At 34.1% G+C, this 27,332-nt stretch overlaps 1 protein-coding gene and 1 pseudogene across 1 annotated transcript in view; one reads left to right on the plus strand and one right to left on the minus strand.

The window, feature by feature from the left end:
- LOC148946747 (uncharacterized) overlaps nucleotides 1–27,332 on the plus strand; it is a 535,196-nt gene that overhangs the window by 38,691 nt on the left and 469,173 nt on the right. The window lies entirely within an intron of this gene.
- Nucleotides 9,653–19,106, minus strand: LOC148946748 (mitogen-activated protein kinase p38b-like; annotated as a pseudogene).

Consider the following 27,332-nt stretch of genomic DNA (forward strand, 5'->3'; position numbering starts at 1 on the left):
TTTTATAATTTTAATAGGTCAAATAATATTAAGATTTTGATTACTAAATATCAGTATATGTATATTAAACTGACAATGCACATTCATTTGTATTTTTTTCAGTAGAGTGCAAATTATTTCAATCTCAAATCTTAAATCAAAGCTCTTTCAATCTGAAATCAAATGAGCGCTTTTGAAGTTTCTACGACAACGTTTTCAATAAAAACCTTATATTCCCCCAGGGGATAACTTAAAACTCTCGCCCTGGGGCTGAGGGGGAGGGGGTTGTCATCCTCAAAGACCTAATTTTGAGAAGTTTCTACTACGTTGAACAAAATGGCTATCTAAAAATGTTGATTGGATGTGTTTGAAGGAATGGTGGGCGTGAAAGAGGGGTTAGTTACCGTCCAATCACTTTCAAATATTAAAAAGGGCACTATCCCTCTAAATTTCCAATTGAATGAGCCCTTTTTCGAAGTTTCTACGACAACACCTTCTATAAAAAACCTTATGTGCCCCCAGGGCATAACTTAAACCCTTGCCCCGAGGTTTGTGGGGAGTGTCCTCCTCGAAAAGATATTTTCTATCTGGAAATCAACTACGCTTAACAAAATGGCTATCTCAAAATTTTGATTGGATGTGTTTGGTGGAATGATGGACGTGAGAGGGTGGTTAGTTGCCCTCAAATCACTTTCGACTATTAAAGGGGCACTAGCCACTCCAACTTGCAATCGAATGAGTCCTTTTCGAACTTTCTACGACAACTCCTTCGACACGAAGTGCCCGGGTATGGAGAAAAAAACAAAACAAAAGACACATTTGTGCCCACATCGTTATTTACTTAGGCAGCGCTAGCGCGCAGCCTCTGATCTTCCTATATTGATACATAAATAGGTAAACACCGAAATCTAGCCATTATTCAAATTCTTCACTACATAACCAGATATATTTACATGGGCCCTTGCAAAGGACGTACCCAGAGGGTGGTTAGGGGGTTTGGCCCCCCTCCCGAAAAAATTTTTGACTTGTAAAAACGTAACGAAAACGGATATAAAAAAATTTTGTATGCATTTTTTTAGTTTTTTTTCGTTTACCCCCCCCCCCAAAAAAAAATCTTTGAGTAAAACCCCCGGTAAATAATTACCAAATCATATTATTGAGTTAGGAAGAAATTGAGTACACCATTCGATCCCTTTTGTATGCTGATTACGAATATAGTAATCATTTCTATCGGAAATAAATTTCAGTCCTCCCCCGCCTAGGCTACCCCCATATGTGCAAATATATATCTGGAATTGACTTATATAGGGAGGGGGGGCTAAAATTCATTTCCGATAGAAATGATTGTTATATAATCAGCATAAAAAGGCATCGAAGGGTATATTCACTTTATTTGAAACTCAATAATATGCTTTGGTAAATATTTACCAAACCCCCTCTGAAAAAAAAAATCCTGGGTACGGCCTTGGCCTTCGCTTACGAACCGATTTGGAAATCTCTGCTAACTGTGATAGAGCGTCTATAAATATTTAATAACAAATTGCCATTTAGAACAAGGTTCAATGGTGTAATGGTTAGCATTCAGGACCTTGAACCCTGCGATCCGAGTTCAAATCTCGGTGGAACCTTCTTTTTAAGAATTATTTTAATTATTATAACTTTCTTTTATAATCGTTGGTTATTATTTTTTTTTCAAGTTAAGATATTTTCAAAAAAATCAACAGAAAAATAAATGAATAGTATTTAAAATTTTTATGTATTTAAGTGCGTTTGTGGAGGGGTGGGGATACTTGTTTCCTTTAAACTCTAACACGAAAAAAGCAACACTATAAAAGAGATATAGGAAGAAAGCAAGCGAGAGAGGGAGAGGGAGCGAGAGAGAGAGAGATTGTTTGAGAGAGAGAGTGATAGATATAGAGAGTGAGAGAGAGAGAGAAAGAGAGAGAGAGAGAGATTTTGAGAGTGTGTGTGTGTGAGAGAGAGAGAGAGAGAGAGAGAAAGGAAGAAAGAAAAAAAGAATACGACTGTGATTACATAAAAAAAAGTCATCAAATCTAACGAATTGTGCCTCATCACACAGCGAATCTAAAACGCTTCAGTCCAGAGCTGCTTCGGATTCGAATTAACTAAACCACAATATTGCTCCCAAAGTCACAAAATAAACCTGGTAGTTGAACATATTTTGAGCTTACCCATGATACCTTATCAAACAGTTCGTGGTATCGAACCGTAAGTAAGGATCGACCCGGGTCAATAGTAATTAAAACTCTAAAAACTGAATTTTTATACCAATAGATGCATCAAAAAATCAGATTTTTATGCTGATTTATATATATCAGTTTCATCAGGTCTAGTTATGCCCATCAAAAGCTACGAGAAAATTTGCCTTATTTTCGAAAAAAATGTCTTATTTTTTAAAAAAAGGGAGAAATACCCTCTAAAATTCATAGAATCTTAATGAAAATCACACCTTTAGATTCAGTGTATCAGAGAACCTTACTGTTCAGCTTTCAAGCTCATCTGGAAAAATGCGGAATTTTGTATTTTTGGCCAGAAGAAAGATCACGGATGCGTGTTAATTTGTTGTTTTTTTGTTTTTTTTTTTTCTTCTCAGGAATGATAGTATCGACCCAGTAACCCTAGAATGTCGCGAGAGGGCTCATTCGAACTTAAATTATAATTTCTAGTGCCATTTTTAAGTGACCAAAAAGATTGGCTGGCAACCAGGTCCCCTTCCATGCTCAACTTTTCCTAAAGTCAACGGATCAAAATTTTTAAAAAGTCATTTTGTTCAGCATACTTGAAAAATTTATTAACTATGTCTCTGAAAACGACTTAATTCCCCCACAGTCCCCGGGAAAAGGCTGCAAGTTATGAAATTTGACCATTGTTTACATATAATACAAGTTATTAGGAAGTCTACAGACGTTTTCAGAGGTATTTTTTCTGGTGGGGATTGGGGGAAAGAAAGGGGGTTGCGTGGGAAGATCTGCACGGAGGAATATTTACCAAACCCCTTCCGAAAGAAAAATCCTGGGTACGGCCTTGACCTTCGCTTACGAACCGATTTGGAAATCTTTGTTCACTGGGATAGAGCGTCTATAAATATTTAATAACAAATTGCCATTTTAAACAAGGTTCCATGGTGTAATGGTTAGAACTCAAGACTTTGAATCCTGCGATCCGAATTCAAATCTCGGTGGAAGCTTCTTTTTAAGAATTATTTTAATTAGCATAACTTTCTTTCACAAACTTTGGTTATTATTTTTTTTTAAAGTTAAGATCTGTTAAAAAAAAGTAACCGACAAATGAATGATGGTATTTCATGTTTGGAAGGATGTAAGAGCGATGGTGGAGGGATGGGGACACCCGTCTTCTTTAAACGTTCTTTTTTAGGTTCCACCAAAAGGTGGAACCTTCTTTTTAAGAATTATTTTAATTAGCATAACTTTCTCTTATAATCGTTGGTTATTATTTTTTTTTTCAAGTTAAGATCTGTTCAAAAAAAGTAACCGACAAATGAATGAATAGTATTTCAAGTTTGGAAGAATGTAAGAGTGATGGTGGAGGGGTCGGAATACCCGTCTTCTTTAGACGCTAACACAAAAAAAGCAAAAGTATAAAAGAGAGAGAAAGAGAGAGAGAGAGGGATATACATATATATATAGAGAGAGAGAGAGAAAGAGAGAGAGAAATGAAGAAAGAAAGAAAGCATACGACCTGTGATTTCATAAAAAAGCCATCAAATCTAACAAATTGTGCCTCATGGCACAGCGAATCTAAAACGCTTCAGTCCAGATCTGCTTCGAATTCGAATCAACTAAACCACAATATTGCTCCCAAAGTCACAAAAATAAACATGGTAGTTGAACATATTTTGAGCTTACCTATGATACCTTATCAAACAGTTCGTGGTAACGAACTGTAAGTAAGGAGTGACCCGGGTCAATAGTAACTGAAACTCTAAAAAACTGATGTCACTTGATACCATTTTTATAACAATAGATGCATCAAAAAATCAGATTTTTATGCTGATTTTAAATATATAAGTTTTATCAAGTTTAGTTATGTCCATCAAAAGCTACGAGAAAATTTGCCTTATTTTTAAAAAAAATGCCTTATTTTTTTGAAAAAAGGGAGAAATACCCCCTAAAATTCATAGAGTCTTAATGAAAATCACACCATTAGATTCAGCGTATCAGAGAAACACCTTTGGTCCTCAGTTTTATAGATTACGAGCAAGTGGTCCATTTTGTTGATAGAAGAGCTTTAGTAAAGGTTTTATCCTTGTATGGTATACCAGACAAATACATTAAAGTGATTAGTGCTATGTACGAGAATAACACTGCTGCGGTTAAGGTAAGAAATGAGGTTAGCAGCTACTACTACTACTAACAACTCATCGCAGCACCAAGCCGCCTAAGGCCAACACAGCTACGCACGCTCCTCCTCCACCCTAATCTATTCAAAGCCTCCCTTTTTACACCCGCCCACGAAGTTCCCATTTCCTTTAAATCTTTCTTTATGACGTCCTCCCACTCCAGACGGGGACGACCTGCTTTCCGTTTAGCCCTAGATGGTTGGCCGAAAAGAACAATCTTCGGCAATCTGACATCCTTCATCCGCACAACATGCCCTAACCACCTCAACCTTTCTTTCATTATAGCCCCAGAAAGCGGTATTGAACAACATTTTTCTTATAGCATATTGTTTGAAATACAGTCAGTCAGCCGGGTACCCAGAACAATCCTTAAGCAATTTCTCTGGAAAACATCAAGCAAATCTTCATCCGCTTTTCGGAGCGTCCATGCTTCTGAGCCATATTTGACCACTGTCATCACTGTAGCTTCTAAGATTCTAATCTTAGTTTGCAGACTTATCTTCCTATTCTTCCAGACTTTTTTTAACTGTGAAAAAACACCCTGAGCCTTGGCTATTCTACTTTTAACATTTTCACTGCTCCCACCATCTTTACTAATAATACTACCAAAGGAAGCGAAGCTGCCCACCTGATCAATCTTTTCATTACCCAACATCACCTTTTCATTTTCACTTATTCCTAGCCTTAGTGACTTAGTCTTCCTAACAGGGTGCTAGTATTCAAACCAATACTAGCACCCTGAACTCGCAAAACCTCTAAAACTTCATTCATTTTGCTCACACTTTCATCTAGGATGCTTAAATCATCAGCATAATCCAAGTCCAGGAGACTTTTTCCTCCCCATTTGATTCCGTGGTCTGGTTCTGTATTAATTCAGGAGTTAAGCAGGGTTGTGTTCTATCCCCCTTTATATGGATTATTTTGATGGACTTTGTTTTAAGGAGCACAGGAAAGGGAGTGGGAGAACACGGAATCAAATGGGGAGGAAAAAGTCTCCTGGACTTGGATTATGCTGATGATTTAAGCATCCTAGATGAAAGTGTGAGCAAAAGGAATGAAGTTTTAGAGGTTTTGCGACTTCAGGGTGCTAGAACTGGTTTGAAAATTAATGTTAGGAAGACTAAGTCACTAAGGTTAGGAATAAGTGAAGATGAAAAGGGTGAAGTTGGGTAATGAGAAGATTGATCAAGTGGACAGTTTCACTTACCTAGGTAGTATTATTGGTAAAGATGTTGGGACCTGAGAAAATGTTAAAAGGAGAATAGGCAAGGATGTTTTTTTTACAGTTAAAAATAGTTTGGAAGAATAGGAAGATAAGTCTGCAAACTAAGATTAGAATATAAGAAGCTACAGTGATGACAGTGGTCAAATATGGCTCTGAAGCATGGACGCTCCGAAAAGCGGGATGAAGATTTGCTAGATGTTTTCCAGAGAAATTCCTTAAGGATTGTTCTGGGTACCCGGCTGACTGACCGTATTTCAAACAATAGGCTGTACGAAAAATGTGGCTCAATACCGCTCTCTAGGGCTATAATGAAAGAAAGGTTGAGGTGGTTAGGGCACGTTGTGCGGATGAAGGATGACAGATTGCTGAAGATTGTTCTTTTCGGCCAACCATCTAGGGCTAAACGGAAAGCAGATCGTCCCCGTCTTGAGTGGGAGGATGTCATAAAGAAAGATTTAAAGGAAATGGGAAATTCGTGGGCGGGTGTAAAAAGGGAAAGCATTGAATAGATTGGGGTGGAAGAGGAGCGTGAGTAGCTGCGTTGGCCTCAGGTGGCTTGGTGCTGTGGTGAGTTGTTAGTAGTGGTAGTAGTAGTATCTGGAAAAATGCGGAATTTTGTATTTTTGGCCAGAAGAAAAATCACGGATGCGTGTTAATTTTTTTTTCTTCTTCTCAGGAATAATATTATCAACCCAGTAGCCCTAGAATGTCGCGAGAGGGCTCATTAGAACTTAAATTATAATTTCTAGTGCCATTTTCAAGTGACCAAAAAGATTGGCGGGCAACCAGTCCCCCTTCCATGCTCAAGTTTTCGTTAAGTCACCGGATCAAAATTTTGAAATAGTCTGTTTGTTCAGCATACTTGAAAAATTTATTAACTATGTCTCTGAAGACGACTTAATTCCCCCACAGTCCCCGGGAAAAGGCTGCAAGTTATGATATTTGACCATTGTTTACGTGTAGTATTGGTTATTTGGAAGTCTATTGACGTTTTCAGAGATATTTTTTTCTGGTGGGGATTGGGGGGAAGAAATTGGTTTGCGTGGGAAGATCTGCATGGAGGAATTGTTCATGGGAGAAGATAATTTTCCATGAAGGGGGTGCCGGTTTTCCAAGCATTATTTATAAAACGATCATAAATTTTATAAAAAACAATTTTCTCAACTGAATGTTAGGAGCAACATTAAATTTAAAACGAACAGAAATTATTACGTATATGAGGAGGTTTGGCCTCTCGTCATTACCTCGCTCCATATATCTATGTAAATGATTGCAAAAAAATACTGATATTAGTAGATTGAATGAACTATTAAAACTGTTGAAAATTCTAATCTGAAACTTGAATATATACAAAAAATAATTGAATATATTAACAGCTAAACAAGACGCGCTGGTTTTCTGATATGGGTTTACCCTAAAAGACATATATACCATTAGCCTATGTAAATTATGTCAGAAAAACTTGTCTTTCATAACATATTACGCAATTCCTAACTAGTACAAGATGGAGCATAGTCTACCCAAAGTATTAGGCCATGTGAGGGAGCTCTGAATCTCTTTGAAAAGGTGAAGAGCTTCTATAGAATAATGTAGAAATTGCTATGGCAGTACGCAAATAACCTAGAAATCGCTAGGGCAGTACGCAAAGTATAATGTTGATCACTACTACACTGCTTCACGACTTAAACATTATGCAACGAAATTTTCAGTTTTGTGTTTTTTTTGTTTTTTTTTATTTAAATGATAACCTATTTGTAAATATTAACATCATAGTGAAACGTTAAAAAAAATGATTAACTTTTTGATACATGCTGAGTCACGAAACAGAAATCTCATGCAAAATAGTTTGCATAAAAAGTTATACCAGATCAGAGACAACAAAGGACTGAAATATAATAAATTTGCAATGTTGGAATTAGCGCTACAGATTCAGAGTTTGCAAATCCTGGCAAATTTGTCATTCACAATATCAGCATCATATTTTTATTATTAATTATTTTTCAGTTCATTACCTCGGTACAATCAAAGCAATAGGGTTATATAAATAAGTCCATTTAACAAGTCAGTGAACCCTGAAATTATTAAAGAATATAACTTGATAACACCGTGCTTCATTTACTTGCTAAGCGAAAATAAATTTATGAGGAACTTATGAATTTTCCGAAATTTTGTCATATTTTCAACGGAAAACACCAAAAAAAGGTTGACTTTAAGGATATTCATGAGAGAATATAAATTTGCTTTAATCTTTGGTATATCCTTTATAGATAGTATTGATCAGCGGAAACTACAATTTATTACTATCAAACTGAACCTCTTATCCTGGAGAAGATTCAAAATGTGTATTTTAAGCATAAAGTTTCGCAGTACTCTTGATCAATATGAGCTACTCGAAGCCAAATCGATTAACGATGTTTCTTAGATTTTTAAGAAATAAACCTTAGCTATTTAATTGAATCTTAACAAAATGCAACCGCCTCTTTGTGGCCCAAGAGACACGAAAGGTTCAGGTCTTTACAACATTTCTTATAAATTTTAATGTTTAAATTTCAAATGATCTTAATTCAAACTTTCATTTTCAATCCAGACTTAGATTTCAATTTAAAATGAAAACAATTTAATATATATTTTTTGTGCTCAATTTATAAATTTATAAATTTCAATTTGAAATGTATGAAATATAGTTCATATATATATATATATTTATATATATATATATATATATATATATATATATATATATATATATATATATATATATATATATATATATATATATATATATATATATATATATATATATATATATATATATATATATATATATATATATATATATATATATATATATATATATATATATATATATATATATATACATAAATTTTTTCATGTTTTTTTCCTGGCCATATTATGTTTTTTTTATTCATGAATGGTTTTTGAGCACGTTTTTGTCCCAATATATGTTTCACTCACTCATTCTTCCAATTCTCAGCTCTTCTAATTATTCACTTATTTTTGTTTTTTATTTAGTGTATTTAACAGCATATCGTTGCATGTCTTTATGCTTTTTTGGGGACATTTTCATTGGAAAAGGCATTCTTTTGGTATTTTTAATGGAAAAAATAACAAATGTGCCCCTTCTCCTAGATTTTGAACTATGCTTAATGTTTTTAGCAGTGATCCCTCGCAAGCAAAGCACTTGGTACGCGGTTGATCATCCTTCTATTATAATTGTATAAGCACACAGTAGTACACTTTACTGATCATCTGACAGTCCATCACATCATCACACATAAAACAATATACGAAACTTCTTATCGGTCCCAAAAATAGTGGCAAGCGCCATGCCAGCTGGAATCCAAGTCTTGGCTTTCATATTTTCACTCGTGTTAACACAATTCAGTGATTTCTCATGAATGCCATATGAAAGCGCAGCACATACAGCCTTTTCACTGTTTGATATCCAAACTTTACCTTTACGTTCGCTGAATTTTGACAAGTTTCAGGGTCCCGCTAGTCGGAAACCACATGAAAATCCTTTGCGCAATCAATTTACTTCCTTGCCTATTGAGGGTGCGCTTGCCATGCTAATTATTAGATAAATTATGGCCTAAGAGCCACTCACCATTCTTGGATCGCGGCCTTAAAATCACCCTTAAAGGTGTTAAGGCCAACACTCTATGATAAAATTTTTTAGTGTTTGATACGTCCTCAATCCAAACTCCATTGACAAAAGAAACTTTTTGTGAAACCTTTGACCCGCAAAATATGCTGACAAGAAATGAAGAAAAGATGTATATGCCATATTCTTCTTCTTTTTTGAAGAAACACCAAGAAAAACCTATTTTTTCGTATTTACTGAAATCCAGAATTAGCCCAAAAATATCTAGATATAGCCTGAATAAGAAGATCTATGCAACAAACTTTACTACCTATTAATTTGCCGTGAAGCAAAAAAATTGTAAGAAAAATAATTGTAAGAAAATAGTAAAAAAAAGTAAAAAAAAAACAATTGTTCGTAGTGAAAAATACAAGTACATTACTCAAATTTCTGTAAGTGGTTATTACATAAAAAGGATACGATCTGTTCCTGGAAAAAGCATCCGTGATGTAAGTAACTCAGCCATGATGCATCCAACCGACCAGATATTCACTGTAAATAGAATAGTAAAATAGATAGTAATAGTAAAGTACATAGTAATAGCAATTATACTAGTAAAGTAGTAAAGTAGATAGTAATAGTAATTATACCAGTAAAGTGGTGAAGCATATAGTAATAGCAATTATACTAGTAAAGTAGAAAGTAATAGTAAAGTAGATAGTAATAGTCAAGTAGATAGTAATAGTAATTATGCTAGTAAAGTAGTAAAGTAGATTGTAATAGTAATTATACCAGTAAAGTGGTAAAACAGGCTGTAATAGTAATTATACTAGCAAAGTAGTAAAGTAGATAGTTACGTAGATTGTAATAATAAGTTTACCAGTAATGTAGACAGAAGAGTAGACAGTAATTGTAAAGTAGACAGCAATAGTAATTATGCCAGTAAAGTAGTAAAGTAGATAGTAACTGTAATTATACCCATAAAGTGGTAAAGTAGATAGCAATAATATAGAAAATAGTAATAGTAATTATACTAGTAAAGTAGTAAAATAGACAGTAATAGTAATTATACTAGTAAAGTAGTAAAGTAGATAGTAATAGTAAAATAGGCAGTAATAGTAATTATACTAGTAAAGTAGACAGTAATAGTAATTATACTGGTAAAGTAATAAAGTAGAGAGTAATAGTAAAGTAGATAGTAATAGTAAATAGATAGTACGATAGAAATTATAGAAAGTTTTGTCGCTAAATTCACTGCACTCCAAACAAAGTATTTACAACTTTTATAATTTTTAGGATAGCGGAAATTGGGTTTTAGGAGTTTTTCTGTTGGGAGAGTTTTCATTCGAGGATTTAAGCAAAGAAAATTAAATAGAAAGAATAAAAAATATAACTTCATTTTTGTGAATCTGTTTCTATAATATATCTTTCTGTTTGTTTTCAAACATTTTCTGTTTTTCTCCCAGTAAATCCTTCCTTACGAAATTCTTCCACCATTTTCGGGGATAACCAGCCTTTTGTTTGGCCCTAGATAGCTGGTAAAAAAGGACGATATTGGGTAATCTGTCATCCGTCATCCACAGAACGTATCCTAGAAACCGGGTTAGGACTACATCGGTCGTAGATTCCGCTGTTTGAAATACGGTCAGTCAGACGGGTACCCAAAACAATCTGTAGACTATTCCTACAGAAAACATCTAATAAATCCTTCTTAGTCTTTGGGAGCACCCATGTTTCAGAACTAAACTTGACCACTGTCATCGCTGTAGTTTCCAATATTCTGATTTTGGTTTGCAGACTTATCTTCTTATTCTTACAAACCTATTCTTCCAAAAATTAATTTTCCATCGGTTATATTTTATATACGTGCGCTTATCTGCTATTGGATTCGTATTATCATGTTAAAGCAGGATTATTACACAAAACAATCTTGCAAGTATTCAAGCACTTTATTTTTCCTAAGTATCTTTTTTTATTCATTCTATTCTGGAATTTATTATTAATATTAGCCGTGCAGTCTTCTAAGCGCTGAAGAACAACCTATATCCAGTACCTTTAATTCCTTTTTTTTTTCAAATTAATTTAATTTAAAAAAGTATATATTTATAAACCAAATAATAAACAACTAAATTTTTTTAAACTTAGTTTTGGAAAATCTTTTTACCAAAAAAAAAAAAAAAAAAGGTTTTGAGAAACAAGGAGATTTCTAATGAGGAAAAAATGACAAAAAACATTAAACGAACAATTACTTCGGTTACTAACAAACGCCTTTTCTCAAAAGGAAAAGAGCAAGAAAAACAATGAAAAAAAAATTCAACTAAATACTTTAACCAATACCTTTCCTCAACAAAAATGAAAATATAAAATATAACTTCTAATTAAATATTGGGTGATACAAAGGCAGAATTAATACTAATTTTGAGTCTTTCTTGTGAATATTTTTTGAAAAATATTGGTAGTAGCTCTGACGTATTTTTCAGCGACAACAATCTGGATGATCAATCTTAGAGTGTGATGAAAATTAGCATATGAATAATGCAGAAATCTGTTCTGGAAGGAGTTTGAAATTTTTATATTTTATTTTGATGGTGTGTCAACCAAGATTAAATTCAATTTTTGATGGTGTGTCAACCAATATTAAATTCAATTTTTTTTGGTCCAACTGTCGGAAAGGTTCTAATTTTAAGAATGACGGCCGGAAACTTATTTATAGTGCCAGGGTTATTTAACTCTTTTTCAACGATTGGAAAAGATGTTGGAAAACAATCTTGATGCATTAAAGGGTCGAAGAAGGTGAAAACTTGAATAGACCAAATTTGTTGAGACTTCTTACCTGTTTGTGAATATCTCATCCAGTTGAGCATAATTTCTGGAGCTCTGTATCAACGAGTAGCAACGTAACCAGTCACTTCAGTTTCTGCAGGTCGCGCTAAACCGAAGTCTAATATTTTCAACTCACAATCTTAATGAACAGCTATATTTGATGGTTTGACATCCTACAAAAAATAAATTTTTATGACAAATTTTATGCAAGTTGAAACACTAGAAAAAAAAATTGTAAAAAAAAGAGCGAAAAATCCACAATAAAAAAAATATATGAAAAAGGAGCTATCAAGGCACAAAGCAGTAATAAATAGGATACATAATTTGGATTGATTTGACGTCAGGTAGGGAATCTTTCTCGAAAGTATTTTCGGGGCTTTCCTCAGAAAAATTCAGTCGGCAACAAAATTTAGCGAGTAAGATAGCAGAAGAATTAACCTTATTATACACTCAACCTTTAAATTTTAAATATAATCTCATTATCGATAAAATAGACAGTGTTCTTCGGAAATCTCTCGAGAGTTCAGCAATGATCTTTAATATCCCCAGAATTATCTATAATTGTCACACAACCCCCTCTTTTTTGGACTTTTTTAACAAACTTAGACCTTATTCTCCGAAAAACAGCCCAATATCGAAGCCAGTTTAAGAAGCATAATATTTTCTTTTAACTTAACTTAGTAGGACTTAATTTTCCACTGTTTTGGAAAAAAAGTTATTTTATACGGTTAAAGTAACATTTTGAGTATAAATACAACAAACACCCTCTCTATTATTACAATAGTACTTACAGATTGGGTGTATTTTAACTTGGGTGTATTTGACAGAAGTAGAGGCATGAAGGATATTAACTTAAGAGTACAGAAGTACAAAAGATACGCAATATGACAAAAAAAAATTTCCCTTCAGCTGGCTTCCTTAGTTTGACAGAATATTCCTGTTCTTTATACTTTTTTTTACAAATAGGACAGAAGAAAAAAATTAATAAATTTGTTTCCTTTTGATTTGAAGTTCATATTTTCTTCGGTCTGCTCATGTTTGCTCACTTATTGATTATTGCGTTTTACCTAAATGGTCAATGACATCTATAATACCCTTATTTATTTGTCGCCACAAGGATTCATACGTTAATGACTTTTAGCGATGCAACTGGAGTTTAAAATGACAACCCCAACTAACTCGAAAATAGAACGGAACAAATAATTTTACTAAAAATAATTTAACATTTACATTTCTGCACTATGCGAGTTCAATTTCAAATAATCAATTTCAGCATCATCAAAGAAAACCTTAAAAGAGGGAGAAGGAAAATAGCTTAAAAAAGGTAAAAAGGTCAGACATACTCTATGAATAATACCCGCTGAATGGATGTATTTTAGACCTCTAAGGATTTGATAAACAAGAAACTGAACATGATCATCCGACAATTTTTGAGTCTTGATAATGTTATTCAAGTCAGCTCCCATTAAATGAGTAACCAAATATCTGAAAAAATTATAAATTTCATCTACTTACATAATGAGTAAAGAAAAAAGGAAAATAAAGAGAGAAGACGGTAACAGTATACTGTGAACGACAGAACTCCAGAAAGTAAACACATAGTACATTTAATGGCTGCCAAATCGTAAACACCTATACCCTGGTTGGTTACCCACCCTTCCCCCTTCTTAATAATCAGAGAGATTCTACAACTGTTTGGGAATAAATTTGTATGTTTAAGCCTAAACACTCAGTTGGTCAGAGTTCATGCTACCCAACTCTCCGCTTCCACAAATGATAATTTTCTAGCCCCGCTTCTCTCAAAAATAATGGCAACATAATTGAAATTTTACAAAAGAAGACTTTCAACCAACAATTGTAAATATGTGAAGCAATCTTTTAAGTTTAATCTACCAATATTTTGAATTAGTAAATCAATAATTGATTCACTAACTGATTTTCTATACATGATTTGAAAAGGAAGAAAATATTAATGAAAATTTATTGAAAATTAAACTTATGAACCTAGATTGAGTGTGACAACTTCCTCTAGCTGGGAAAAAAGATGCACATAAGACACAATACTGTTTAGTCATTCGAAACTACTATGCTTATTTTAATAGAAATTGAAATAAGTTTTCTTTCGTTTTTAATAAGACGCACCAGCCAGACTTAAAATAGCGAAGTCTCTTGGTTATTTTTATTTTGGCAAAGCGTTTCGTCTTCTGTAAGAGAGTGGATTACTGACATAGCTGTATTACGTAAGTAGTTATAAATAAATAGCCACTATTTTTGCTGCTTTTTTTATTATCCTGCACACTCTTGTAATGAAATAAAGTGGTAACATTCCCTTTCAATCTAGATATTCTATAAACATATTGCCAAGGTTATTAACTTAATCGTGACAATTTCACTTTTATTTTATTATTCATCATGTAAAACAATAGCTACTGTATCTACGACTTTGGCTCTAAGCACACATTCTGCAATTTGAAGTACTAGACCTAGAGTACTAATACTAGACCCACCAATTTTTTTCTACAAAACTTATGAAAAATTTCTTTACAGGCTTTGCATCTTTTTTTACGAGTTGATCAAACATTTAATTTGATATTCAAACCGGGTACTCCCCCCCCCCGTCCGGGAAACGGCGCTGAAAACAAGGTACGATTCACCTCCTTCATAATAACAAAAAAAGTTCAAAATTCTAGAATATAACGTTTACAAGTTAAAACAAATATTTTCCCTTAAAAACTCGCTGATTGCATTATGCAGAAACGCACAAATGAGGGAGGTTGAATAGTTCATCCATGATCTTTCTTCTGGCAAAAAAATACAAAATGCCCCCTTTTTTAGACAGAAGCTTGAAACCACTATAGTAGGGTTCTCTGATATACTGAATCTGATGGTGTGATTTACATTAAGATCACTTGACTGTTTGTGGGTATTCTCCCCACCCCCTTCATGTAAACTAAGAAAATTTTCTCAGGCTCATAGATTTTGATGGGCAAAATTAAACTTAATGAATTTTATGTATTTGGAACCAGCATAAAAAGCCAATTCCTTTGGTTTAATAATTGCTATCAAAATTTCTTTTTTTATAGCTTCGGTTTCTATTGGTTAGACTCTCTCCTTACTTATAGTTTTTTACCATGATTGGTTTGATTGAATACTGCTAGCTCTAAGCAACCGTCGTTATCCAGTAGAAATTGAAAAAGCCTGACAAGCTTAAACTATCCTTGATTTTAATTTATCAAAATTTTGAATTTTACAAAAAGCCTTTGGATATTTCTTTGGATCCAACCGGAAGTTCTTGGAAATTGTTGTTGGAAGCACATTCGTCTATTTTTAAACTCTGTTTAGGATTAGAAAACCACACAGACTTGGTTGGTATAGGCCAATTTAAAAAATGCACAAAAAAAGACCTGTTGCGCCATTTGGTAAAAGCTGATAGTTTATTTTCAGCCTGCTGTAAAAAAAAAGTAAAAAAAGATACAAAATAAATTCAACTAATAGTTTTATTTAGGTTTTATTATGTGGTTGGGGACTTTTCTTGGGGATGTTAGAGACAGTTGGCTGTTTTGTTATTTATTTTTTCCATTGAGACAAACTTAAATTTACACTCTTGTTAATTTTCTATACTATTTACTTTCAATCAGTTAGCAAAATGATAAGAATGCTCCACAGTCATATTAATCAGCCACAAATGGACAAAAGTTTCTATTTAAATGGACAAAATTATTTTTTCCATTGAGACAAACTTAAATTTGCACTCTTGTTAATTTTCTATACTATTTACTTTCAATCAGTTAGCAAAATAATAAGAATGCTCCACAGACATATTAAACAGCCACAAATAGATAAAAGTTTCTCAGGGGTGTATCGACCATCAATAATCTGTTGGTAGAACTAATGCCACCTGTTTTGTACGGGAAAATTAAGGATAAGGCATAATTCATTTTCAGTTTTTCAAGGGTCTCGAAAGGGGGCATTTCATGTAAAGGTTAGAGCTTCCGATAGAAAAATAGAGTACGCTAAGCCCTGAAGTTGACGCTATTTTGAACAATTGCGTAAAATCTCTACGTGAGAGAAACTGCATATCCGGAAAAAACATAATTTTTGAGCGTAACCAGAATTGTTAAGGTGAATATACAACAAAGTTCCAGCTCCCAATAAACTTGAAATAATTGCCCAATTTGAGAGGTCCAATTTTTTTTGTTTTTACCAATTATTGACGCAAGAACCGCCAAACGTTCCAGAATGGTCTTGCTGCCTTTAAAAACCGAGAACTTTCTTTTAATGTTGCATAATAAAGTTAAATTTTCTTTTTCAAACTCACATTTTGCCGCGATTTTAAAATGCACAAGTTTTTCTGCAGTTCCAAGTAAGTATATGACCATAGAAGCATAGGCGTCACCAGAAAGAAAGTTTGGAAGGGGGGGGGCAATGGATTTTACTGACTGGCTGGTCAATTTTACAGACTGATTTGGATGATATTTTCATTAAAATAAGTTATGTTTTTTACTGATTGAGACTGATCTTCTGCCACCGATTTTACGTCATTTATTTTCATAATTCCATTTATCTAGTTGAAACCAAAAAAAGGCAGTAAAATAGTGACACTTCATAACACTGATTTATTGATTCAGTTTTTTCACCAGCTGGCGGTCCCTTTATATGAATATGAATACATGATTATATTATATCAGGCGGTTGGAAATATTTGGTATATTGTTATGGGTCTCGAGATCAGCAGACGGTAGTTGAGATCAGCCCACTTAATTTTAAATAAGATTTGACTTTTTTCTTGCATTATACTCATTATACATTATCTTACATTATACTTATAAAATATGCTTTATTTTTTAAGTAAACTAAGAATTAGTTGTCTCAATATATTTCCATAACGTTAGACTTTAGCAAGTAAGATTGCTTTTGGAAAACTTTTCATTTTTCCTTGGAACACTTCTTTTGTTCATTTTTTCCCAAGAAAACTCCATTTGTGGATTTTTTTTGAAGAAGAGTGCACAATTGGAACTGGCATCGTGGTAGACCTCACAGTAGTCAGTTACAGCTTCCCACCTTGAATAACAAGGAAAATGACATCATCTTTTCAAATTGTATTATAGGTCTAAGACAATCAAACATTTTCGCCACATTTGGATTAAACCCCGGTAATGGACAAACATGGAGAAATTCTCCTTTTTATAAATAATCGAGTCAAGTGGAGGGTTTAGTATTATAATAAATCAGACTCAGTTTTGTCCTGTAGGGACAATGCAGCACAGCTTATAACCAAAATTTGTCAATGCATCGATGTTTGAGTCTTTTTTGTGCAATGGCCGAAATATTTCAGTAGTCACTGAAAGACTTTGGAAATAAGTATCCACTGTAAAATTATAATGCTTATCAAAGAAAATCAGTCAAACAATCGCTTATTTTTCCTAACTGTTGGAAAAAGGTTTACGTTATTCGCTTTAAGATTGAAAAAGATGAATATTTTTTATAATGAATTTACTATGAGGTTTTACTGGTTAACTCTTGCATTAATAAAAATACTATTTTTATAGTGATATAGTGATAGGTCAGACTTTTAGGAAAGGGAGTATTACCTGAGGAGAGGTGTATTTGGATTTAAATGGAGTAAATTTGTATCCGTAAATGTCAATGTTACCACATATTATTCTCAAAATCCTCTTGTGGGAGATGGAAGGGGAGTTGACCTGCCTTAATTTTTAGTCTTACTAGCTCGAGAAGAACTTCTGGAAATAGAATCATGATCTTTTCAATCAATAAGAAAAGGTTGCCGAGTAGAATTGTTCATCTATCTCTTAAGATCTAATGGGTGGATTTTATTTTTATTGTCTTAGTGCGAGAACTTACAGTTCTCATAATTTTGAATAGTTAGGACTAGAACTTCCAAAACAGACATAAACATTCTAATAAAAATGTTGAAAAAGAAACCTGGAAGAACAATAGTTGGGTATGTTTGAAGTTTATGGTCTTTTATCATTACATATTCACGTTAATTGTTGTATAATTTAAAATGGATTATTAAATAAAGTAATTAAACCTTTTATTTTATTAAACTTGCAATCATACAATTCACATGTTTACTTATTACTTTAAAAATTGTAACGAAGATCTAATAATAATGGATAAATTTTTTTAGGACTGAAAATTACTGTTTGCTGTCAAATTTTTCACTGTTTTTAAAAACTCTACCTTTGATTTCTATATTTTCGTTTCGATTGTAATTGCAAATGCAGTGTGGTATAAGGAATTATTTGGATCATCTTGAATGATCATGATTGCTTTAGTAAGTTCTTTATCTGTGATATTGAATGGTATTTCAGTCATTGTATAATTTTGTCCAAATTTTCAAATGTAACCGATTTATTCAGTTTTTAGTGGGTGTTGGTTTGATTAGGCTATTCAGCATTTTGTTAAGTGCTTGTGTTAATTGTGTTGAAAGAGACGTCAAATTATACGCTATTTGTAGTGCATTCGAGCTTGCCTTATCGACTTAATAATGACTTCTCCGGATTTAATTTGTAAACAATAACTGGCGACTTGTTAACTGAAGGGTTGTAGACGATTTGGCAAATATGAATATTAATCACGTTACTCAATTGTAAACACAGCGTCTTTACAAATTCCTTAAGGTGTGCACAATTTCACATTAACAATCCCATTATATTCTTTATATAATTTCATAATTCTTTTCTTTTTTCAAAAACATCAAATTTCGTTGTCATATCACGTCTTTTTTGCTCGCTTGTCCTTTGTTTTCTTGGGTTTAGCAGGTGTAGATCATCCGACAACTTATCCAAAACGTTTCCAGTAATAATCCTTCTAACTTAGGCTTCATTTATGTCACGTGAAAATCCTGAATAAGTAATCAGGCTTGTCATATATTAATAGATTGCCCCTATGTGGCCGCCATGATAATCCTGGTATGTTCGAACGCACTATTTGTGCATTTTGAGATCATATGAGTGGGCATTTAAACTACATACTGCAGAATGTTCAAAAATCCAAATTTGAAAGGAGAAGGAAAAAAATCGTTTGTATACAATTCAAAATCACAAATATTTCAAACTTACCTGAAACATACCTAGTCGTAACCCAATTTATACCCTGGTGTTTGTTTTTCATTTGTGAATCTGGATTATGCCCAACAAGTTTTTTTCTCTCACTCCTCACATCAATTTTAGATTTCACGATATATCTATTATCTTTTAAGGGAAGATCAAGTAAGCAATCGGATAAACGACGCTTCTTGACTACTAAGATCCCTGCGTCGGCCCTGCATTGTGTTGCTACAGAAAGGTTCGATCTTTGGGCCCCGTATTATCAAGGTCAAACCCACTGCTCCACTACAGGACTGAGAAAAGATTTATTTTTTACCTCTGTTTTTGAATTATTTGCGTGTTTTATTTACCTTAATCCCTTCCCTCTTTTAGTTTTATCTTCTCTGTTTCGTATTATGCTGTCTCTTCTCTTATATCTGTATAAGTATGTTTCTATTTCTATAGAAAAGTGAAGGGTAGTTAGTTAATTTTTTTTCTTTACTTACTACCAATAATTAAAGCTTTATCTCCTTTTTTAATGTGTTTTTCCCATATAAATTTATTTTTAAAATTTCGCCGTTTGTCATCAAATGCAGACACGAATGTACTACTTTAGAAACATGATTTTCATATTGTCTAAGATCACGTCATATGTGAGATTGTTCTGCACGGAGCATGAACTGAGCGCGTGCGAAGAGTACCGGACATGTAAATTTACACCAGTAATTCAAACTCAGCTTCAGCAGAACGCTGCGGGGCGTGACACAAAGACCTGAGCAGTCAATTAGTATCGCTAATCCATCACAGACGTTTTTTTTCCGGTTTCGCTTTATTGGCGTCCAACAGGTAATTACTGGGTTCATCTGCTGACGAAAAGAGTAAATGGAAATAACTTTGTCGACGTATATGTTAGATGTTAGTGCGGATTAAGAAAATTGGATAAAGCAAAATGAATAATGAGAGGTTTTCTGAAGTTGACAAATAATAGTGGGTTACTGTTGCAGTATTATTTGTGTTATTCTTGTTTATTCATTTCATTCTCGTATTATTTGTTATTTGTTATCTGTGGTTGTATTTCTGATTGTCTCCGGAAATGTTATTGGAAATTTAAGATTTTATCTGATCTACGTATATAATTTTGACGTCATTTTGTATTTTGATCCCTTTAGTTGCATGTTTTAGTATGTCAAAAGATTATGAATAAAATTAATTTAAAGCTAAACTGCCCTTTTATCACCTATAAACTGTAATGTATATGCTTTGTTGGTTTTCTTGGCTGTTGTTGTGCATCAAGTTCTGGAGCAAAATCTTGGGGGAGGGCAATGTGACAAGGACGTCAATAAGCAAAATCTCGGGGGGGGGGGGCAATGTGAGAAGGGCACCTATAATAATTGACAAACTTAACAAATTTATTTAAAAAAAAGAGAGTCGGGGGTGGAGCTTAAAGGCAAGTCAGGAATGCAAAGTCATCTTATCGGCTTATCGCTATGCGGTTCAGGCATGTATTGAACGAAAAGAATTCGTCAAAACTTTCTAGTTGTGAAAGTAACTTTGATCAAGCAACAACATAACATATTTTATTACTGAGTTTAATTGTAAAACAAATTTAATTAAGAGATTAAAAAAGCTTAACCGGTACAGAGGACTTTCACTACAAGGAATGTATTGGGTACCAAGAGAAAGAGAAATATTGAGAGACATGTCATCAAGAAGGGACGAAAAATATTCTGAACACTGACTGAGTAAAAACCATGTTTGAATAAAGGGGGTTGCATTTATTTTATTTGAAATCAAATTAATGGATTGAGTCAGCTGTATCTTGAAAAACGGCAAATTGAGAAAGTCCTTAATAGGTAATAAAGCAATTGTAATTAAACTAACTTCACTATGAGACACATTCCAAAGAAAATCCAAAAGTGTACGATAAAAATATGTTTAACAAATAAGTGTAGGTTAATTGTCCAACCAACACTATCAATAGTTCATAACAAAACTCATGAAACGCCTATAATTAAAACCAGACCACACCACTTTATTTAGAACAATTATTTCGAATGCGCCACTAACCCTGAGTTGCCTAACTACAGGGATAGCTCACAAATTCTCTGTTTTGATGCTGATAAGGTTATAAAAACAATAGTCCTTTCAACTTTAACAAACTGGAGAGGATTGCCTTTCTGAAGGTTTTCATTTTTTGGACGTCAATAATACTTATTCCTTCATCTCGTTTTAATTTTGTTGTAAGTTAGTTTTTGTGTTATTATTGTTCTTTATAAAAATGATCTTTTTTAATTAGAATTTTATATTTATATACAGAGAAAAAAAACATCTTCCCAGTTTTAACTCATCCATATAAGGAACCTAGCCTCACTGTGGTCGGGGGAACATGACGGTCCCAAGTCCGTTAAATGAGGAGGGTTGGGCTGTGGGTTTGCAACCCACGCCTGGTACCCCGAGGGGCAACCCTCAGGGGGAAAACACCTGCAACTGAAACGTCTACAACAGCCTCGGATGCATCAACCCCCCCCCCTTCCAGATAACGACCCCCGCATGCCCCTGAAACCGATTTTGACTGCGAAACAACACCTAAAGATGGGTTTTTGGAATGTGAGAATGATGAACCAGATATCCAAGACAGAACAAGTTATTAAAGAGATGAGACAATACCTCATCGATATACTCGTTCTAACTGAAATAGGGTGGACTAGAAATGGATTAGAGAAATTTGATGATGGGTGTGCTATGGCATTTAGCAGTCACCCTTCCGTCCACCACGCTGGTGTAAGAATTATGATGTCGCCACTGCACTCAAAGCAATTGCGAATGGGACACCAGTTAGCGAACGTATATTCATAGCTTGTTTCGTATCTAATGATACAAAATGACCATCATCGCCTGCTATGCTCCGACCAACGAAGCTGATGATGAGGAAAAAGATGCTTTCTACAACATGCTACAATTGGTCACCAAAGACGTTCCCAGGCACGATATAATCTGTGTTTTTGGCGATCTAAATGCTAAAGTCGGTGCAGATCGTCAGTACTGCCCTTAAGTTCTGGGCCCACATGGCATCGGAGACATGAATGGAAACGGTGCACTCCTAATTGACTATACCCCAAGTACTGACTTTGTGATAAGCGGCAGTATGTTCGAACATAAAACGATTCACAAGTACTCGTGGGTGTCCCCCGAAGGCCGGACAAAAAACGAATCGATCATTTCCTCATATCAAGACGCTGGAGAAGTGGCCTGCTCAACGTGAGGGGATTTCAAGGAGCGGACGTAAATTCAGATCATATTTTGCTGATAGCAAAAGTAAGAATTAAACTGAAAGCTCAGAAACCAAGAACCAACTCCATAAAAAACAAACAGTTCGATTCTGATAAGCTGAATGATCGTGATATCCGCAGAAGCTTCTGCATATCACTACATAACAAATTTGAAGCGTTAAACCTGCTCGATGAAGAAGGTTTAAGGACCGAACACCGAGCAACCAGGTTAAGGACCGAAGGACCTTAACAAAATTTGGTTCCTCGGCTGAAAGAAATACTGATATGAGCTTAGAAAGCAAAATTATAACAAACACCAATAAGAGTCTGAATTAGTACCGGTAATTTACCAGCTAAGATATTTTCAACATTTTTTGGAACTGTAGCTCTGACTAGTGTGACTTGTACTTCAGTTCTCACTGAATTCTCGTCTGTCGGATTCTCCATCTGCAATTAAAATAGAGAACAATTAGTGATAGTATCAAACTGGTCAAAATATACACTCGAATACAGTCCCGATAGTTTCAACTTGTCAAACACAAACATTGCTAAACAACCGCGCCCATACTCCACATTATTGAAGAGCCCCTCACCAATTATAGTGGATAATTGTTAATAGCGTTCAGCTATTCAGTCGATACAGATAAAATTAATATTAATGAGAATAATATATTAAAATTTAACTATATTAAGTGTCAAATATTGTCTAAAATACATTACAACCTATTTTTTAGTTTAAATGTAATTTAGAAGATTATGTATTGTTCCCATCCGTAGATGTAACAGCACAATCTTTTTCTAAAAAAAGGTAACTTTTTCAAGATTTGAAGCATCAAAACAAAATATGGTGTCTTTCTTGCGATTGATAGCATTGTCTCGTTTACTTGTAGCATTTCGTTTTGAACCTTTTACTAAACAACTGAAATCCATTTTACAAAATTTTCTCTTTTATGAGGGTTGTTTTGCTTTGATATTTAAAGTGATGTTATTTTGATGTTATTAACAAAGTCTTTCTTTCGTTGCAGTTTTGTCTGAAATCTACAATTCATTATTAATAACGTTTTATACAGTCAGGTGTTATTCCATGGACATTGATGAGGTTTTAAAGTGGTTTGATTGATAGAAGACATTCGAATTTAAGGATTTATTGGTCAAAGTATCAGTAAATCATACGGTATAATAAAACATAAACTTTTTGTTAATCATAAGCAAAATTGTTACCTCAAACTTCGATTGGACTGCTTTAAGGAAACTTAGGCAAAGGACAGAGGGCTAGTGCCCTCCAAAAAAAGGAATGAGCCCTATTCCTATATTATCGGATATTAGTTGGATATTCAGTCAAAATATAAATAGAAAATGAATATAACGAAACTTGATGGGTTAAAATTATAAAATCAGTTCATAATGTCATGTCATTGTAAGACGATATAGTCTAAGGCATAATTTCAATACAAAAATTAAAAAAAAATTCCCTATTCAAAGTACAATAAAAGCGTAAACTGGAAAATAATACAGTATTTGACTTTAAAGTTAATACTGGCGGTGTTGATCTCCTTTTCTTGGACCTTCAGCCAGACAGTGCAAAGGGGAACTGGGTGCCAACCATCCTGTACTTCCGCACACCCTTTCTATTTAACTTCTCCAGATTTTTCCAGGTACCCATTTAGAGCTGGGTTGACTCTGGCTGAGCTTACAGAGTCACACCACTGACCCTCGTCCAAACCAAATAATTGGTTGAACTAGGATTCGAACCTTCGCCTTCTTGGACGAAGAATCCTAAATTTAGCGCACCAATCCACAATAGAAGTGTGTTGTATGCCAAAAAAATTCTATTAGAAAGACTTTATAAACTAATTGACAAATAACAAAAATAAAAAAAAATGATTGCGATTTAAACTAGGGTTGGGCGATATTCGATCTGAATATAAATACAACGATATATCGAACCAAATATCGATATCGAAACGTAAATATAAATATCTAAAACGATATTTGGAAATTTTCGAATGTTTTCGGTTTGTTTGCTATCTACTGGTGAACGTCCAGCGAAAAAAAAATTCAACATAGAAAAATGTTTCGCAAATGGTGGAGAAGAAGAAAAATAATGTATTCAATGTAAAATAAGGTAAAATAATGTATTTAATGGGTGCTGAATCTAGATCAATAGATGCAAGTGCAGCGACAGTTGCTGTGATTCAGCCACCACAGAATTGATCCAATTTCTGGTGATCACATGACAAAGTTTCAGTGGTCAATGCAGGACTTACTTCGTCAGCAGCCAGCTCTGTCATGGCTCTGAAGACTTACAATAGGGAGGCTGTAGCTGCAAGAAAAACAGATTCACACAGTTCGTTGAAGTACCATAATATGGGTTTCAGAAACACCTATACGAGGTTGTCATGAAATTAATGTCCATGCCCACCATCAGCCTTCTTTCTGAAAGTGTTTTCATAAGCTGTTCGGTTAATCAAACAGTTCGTAGCAACAAACTGTAAGTAAGAAGCGACTCGGCCCAATAGTAACCGAAACTGTAAAAAATACAATTTTGAAAACAATACACACGTCAAAGAAATTGGATTTTAGTGCTGATTCCAGATATATAAAATCCTAAATTTATCGCACCTATCAATAGCTACGATTCTCAGAAATTATAAATGTAAGCTAGTTTTGGTTCTCGAGAAAGGGGGGAAACACCCCCAAACTTCAATGAATTAAAATTAAAATCATACCAATATAATCAGAATATCAGAAAATTGAATTTCTGTGATTCTAAACCGAGTGTTTTTTTGTTTTTTTTTTCCCGTGGGTTTTTATTTAAATAATTGGCCTTTAATATCGGGAGGAGATTCTTTCTGCCTTTTTTTTTGTCACCAAAAGATTTACCGGTAACTCTTTCCCCCCCCTCCAACACCCGTTTTTTTCGCAAACGTCATCCGATCTAAAATTTAAGATAGCTGTTTTAATAAGCATAATTGAAAGGTCAAATGTCTATGCCTCTGAGGAGACAAGACCCCTACAGCCCCTAGGGAGGGCTCTAAGATATAAATTTTTCCTATTGTTTACATGTAGTGTTTGTTATTGGGAAGTGAACGGACATTTTTAAGGACGAGGGAATTTCATGGGGGGGGGGGAGGTCCACTCGAAAAATTTGCACGAGGGAATTCGCTCAAATTCCTACACGAAGGAACTTTCCAAGGAGTAAGAAAGAACTCAGGCCAATAGTAACCGAAACTCAAAAAAATACAATTTTGAAAACAACATACACACCAAAGGAATTGGCTTTTAGTGGTGATTCCAGATATATAAAATTCATTAAATTAATCGTACCTATCAAAAGCTACGATCCTCAGGAATTATATTTGGTTTTCGAGAAAGGGGGGGGGTGGCCTCCCCCAAACTTCAACGAATAATCATGAAAATTATACCATCAGATTTGGAATATCAGAAAACCCAAGTTCTCTTATATTAAACCGAGTCTGTTTTTTTTTTTTTTTGCCCGGGTTATTTTATTGAACTAATGGTCCTAGAAGTTCGGGAGAAAAGTCCTTCTGTCTTTTTTTAATTCAGCAAAAGATTTACAGGTAACTCTTCTCCCCCCCCTCTCTAACACCCGTTTTTATCCCAAAGTCATCCGATCTAAAATTTAAGATAGCTGTTTTAATCAGCATAATTGAAAGGTCAAATGTCTATGCCTCTGAGGAGACAAGACCCCTACAGCCCCAAGGGAAAGGGCTCTAAGATATAAAGTTTTCCCATTGTTTACATGTAGTGTTTGTTATTGGGAAGTAAACGGACATTTTTCAGGACGAGGGAATTTCATGTGGGGGGGGGAGGTCCACTGGAAAAATTGATACATGTTCCCTTCAACAATTCACCTGCACTACTAACTGTAGACTATAGTTGTCTAATGACTAAATAATTTCACTACTAGTCCGTTCAAGAACAAAATCAATAAAGAATCATATTTATTGTATTAAAAACAGCACTTACAGAAAACAAAGAAAAATACACCTTTTAAATTTATTGATAAAAAAATGCACTATGTTATTTGTTTTCTTTGTTTTCTGTAAAGTGCTGTTTTTAATACAAGAAATATGATTCTTTATTGATTTTGTTCTTGAACGGACTAGTTGGGAAATTATTTAGTCATTAGACAACTATAGTCTACAGTTAGATGTGCAGGTGAATTGTTGAAGGGAACATGTATCAATTTAAAACACCATTCAGATCGTTTCTGTGTGGACCTTCAATGTCGGTCAAAACAACACTTTTATCTAAAATAATTAAAAATTGCGGTAAATATTGTGTGAAAAAGCCGAAAAAAAATCTACAATCGTTGCGTCATTTGGCAGGGGTCACATATTAAAATAAAAACAATTGCCATCGTCGGGTTTCTGGACATACAATTCATACAGGGACTTGATGATTTCAACATTATTGAAGCAAACTCTTGGCTGATTATTGACGATCTGGCTGAATCTATTGAACAATGGTCCCAGGAAATGCTGCAATTATTCACCGTTCGCTCTCATCATGAACAGATTTCCGTTACTCTGGTTCTACACAATGTCTTTCATCAGAGCAAATTTATGCGAACACTTGCATTGAACTTAACCTACTATATGATCTACAGAGTTGTTTATGATTCTAACTCGCTAACAACCCTCAATAAACAAATCTATCCTGGCGCTCCTAAATTTCGGCTCTCAGCATACAATCAGGCAACTAATAAACCCCACGGCTATATCCTATTGGATATTAATCAAAATACACCCGAGGATTTGCGTGTAGTCACAGATATTTTCGACAATGAAATTACAGTATATCTCCCCGTGAACACTAAAAAGACCTATTAGTCGCTATCATGACACTGAAGAGACTACATGAAAATAGACATTTATTTTTAGTTCTAAGCACTTCGAAACCCTCGCTTAGGAAAGCCATACTCAAACATGGTATTGACAATGATTTCATTGATCTAATATCTGAACTTTGTTTA

Source organism: Artemia sp. Qi Xiang Cuo, chromosome 11, assembly GCF_049724085.1.
Source record: "Artemia sp. Qi Xiang Cuo chromosome 11, ASM4972408v1, whole genome shotgun sequence".
Taxonomy (NCBI): Eukaryota; Metazoa; Arthropoda; class Branchiopoda; order Anostraca; family Artemiidae; genus Artemia; species Artemia sp. Qi Xiang Cuo.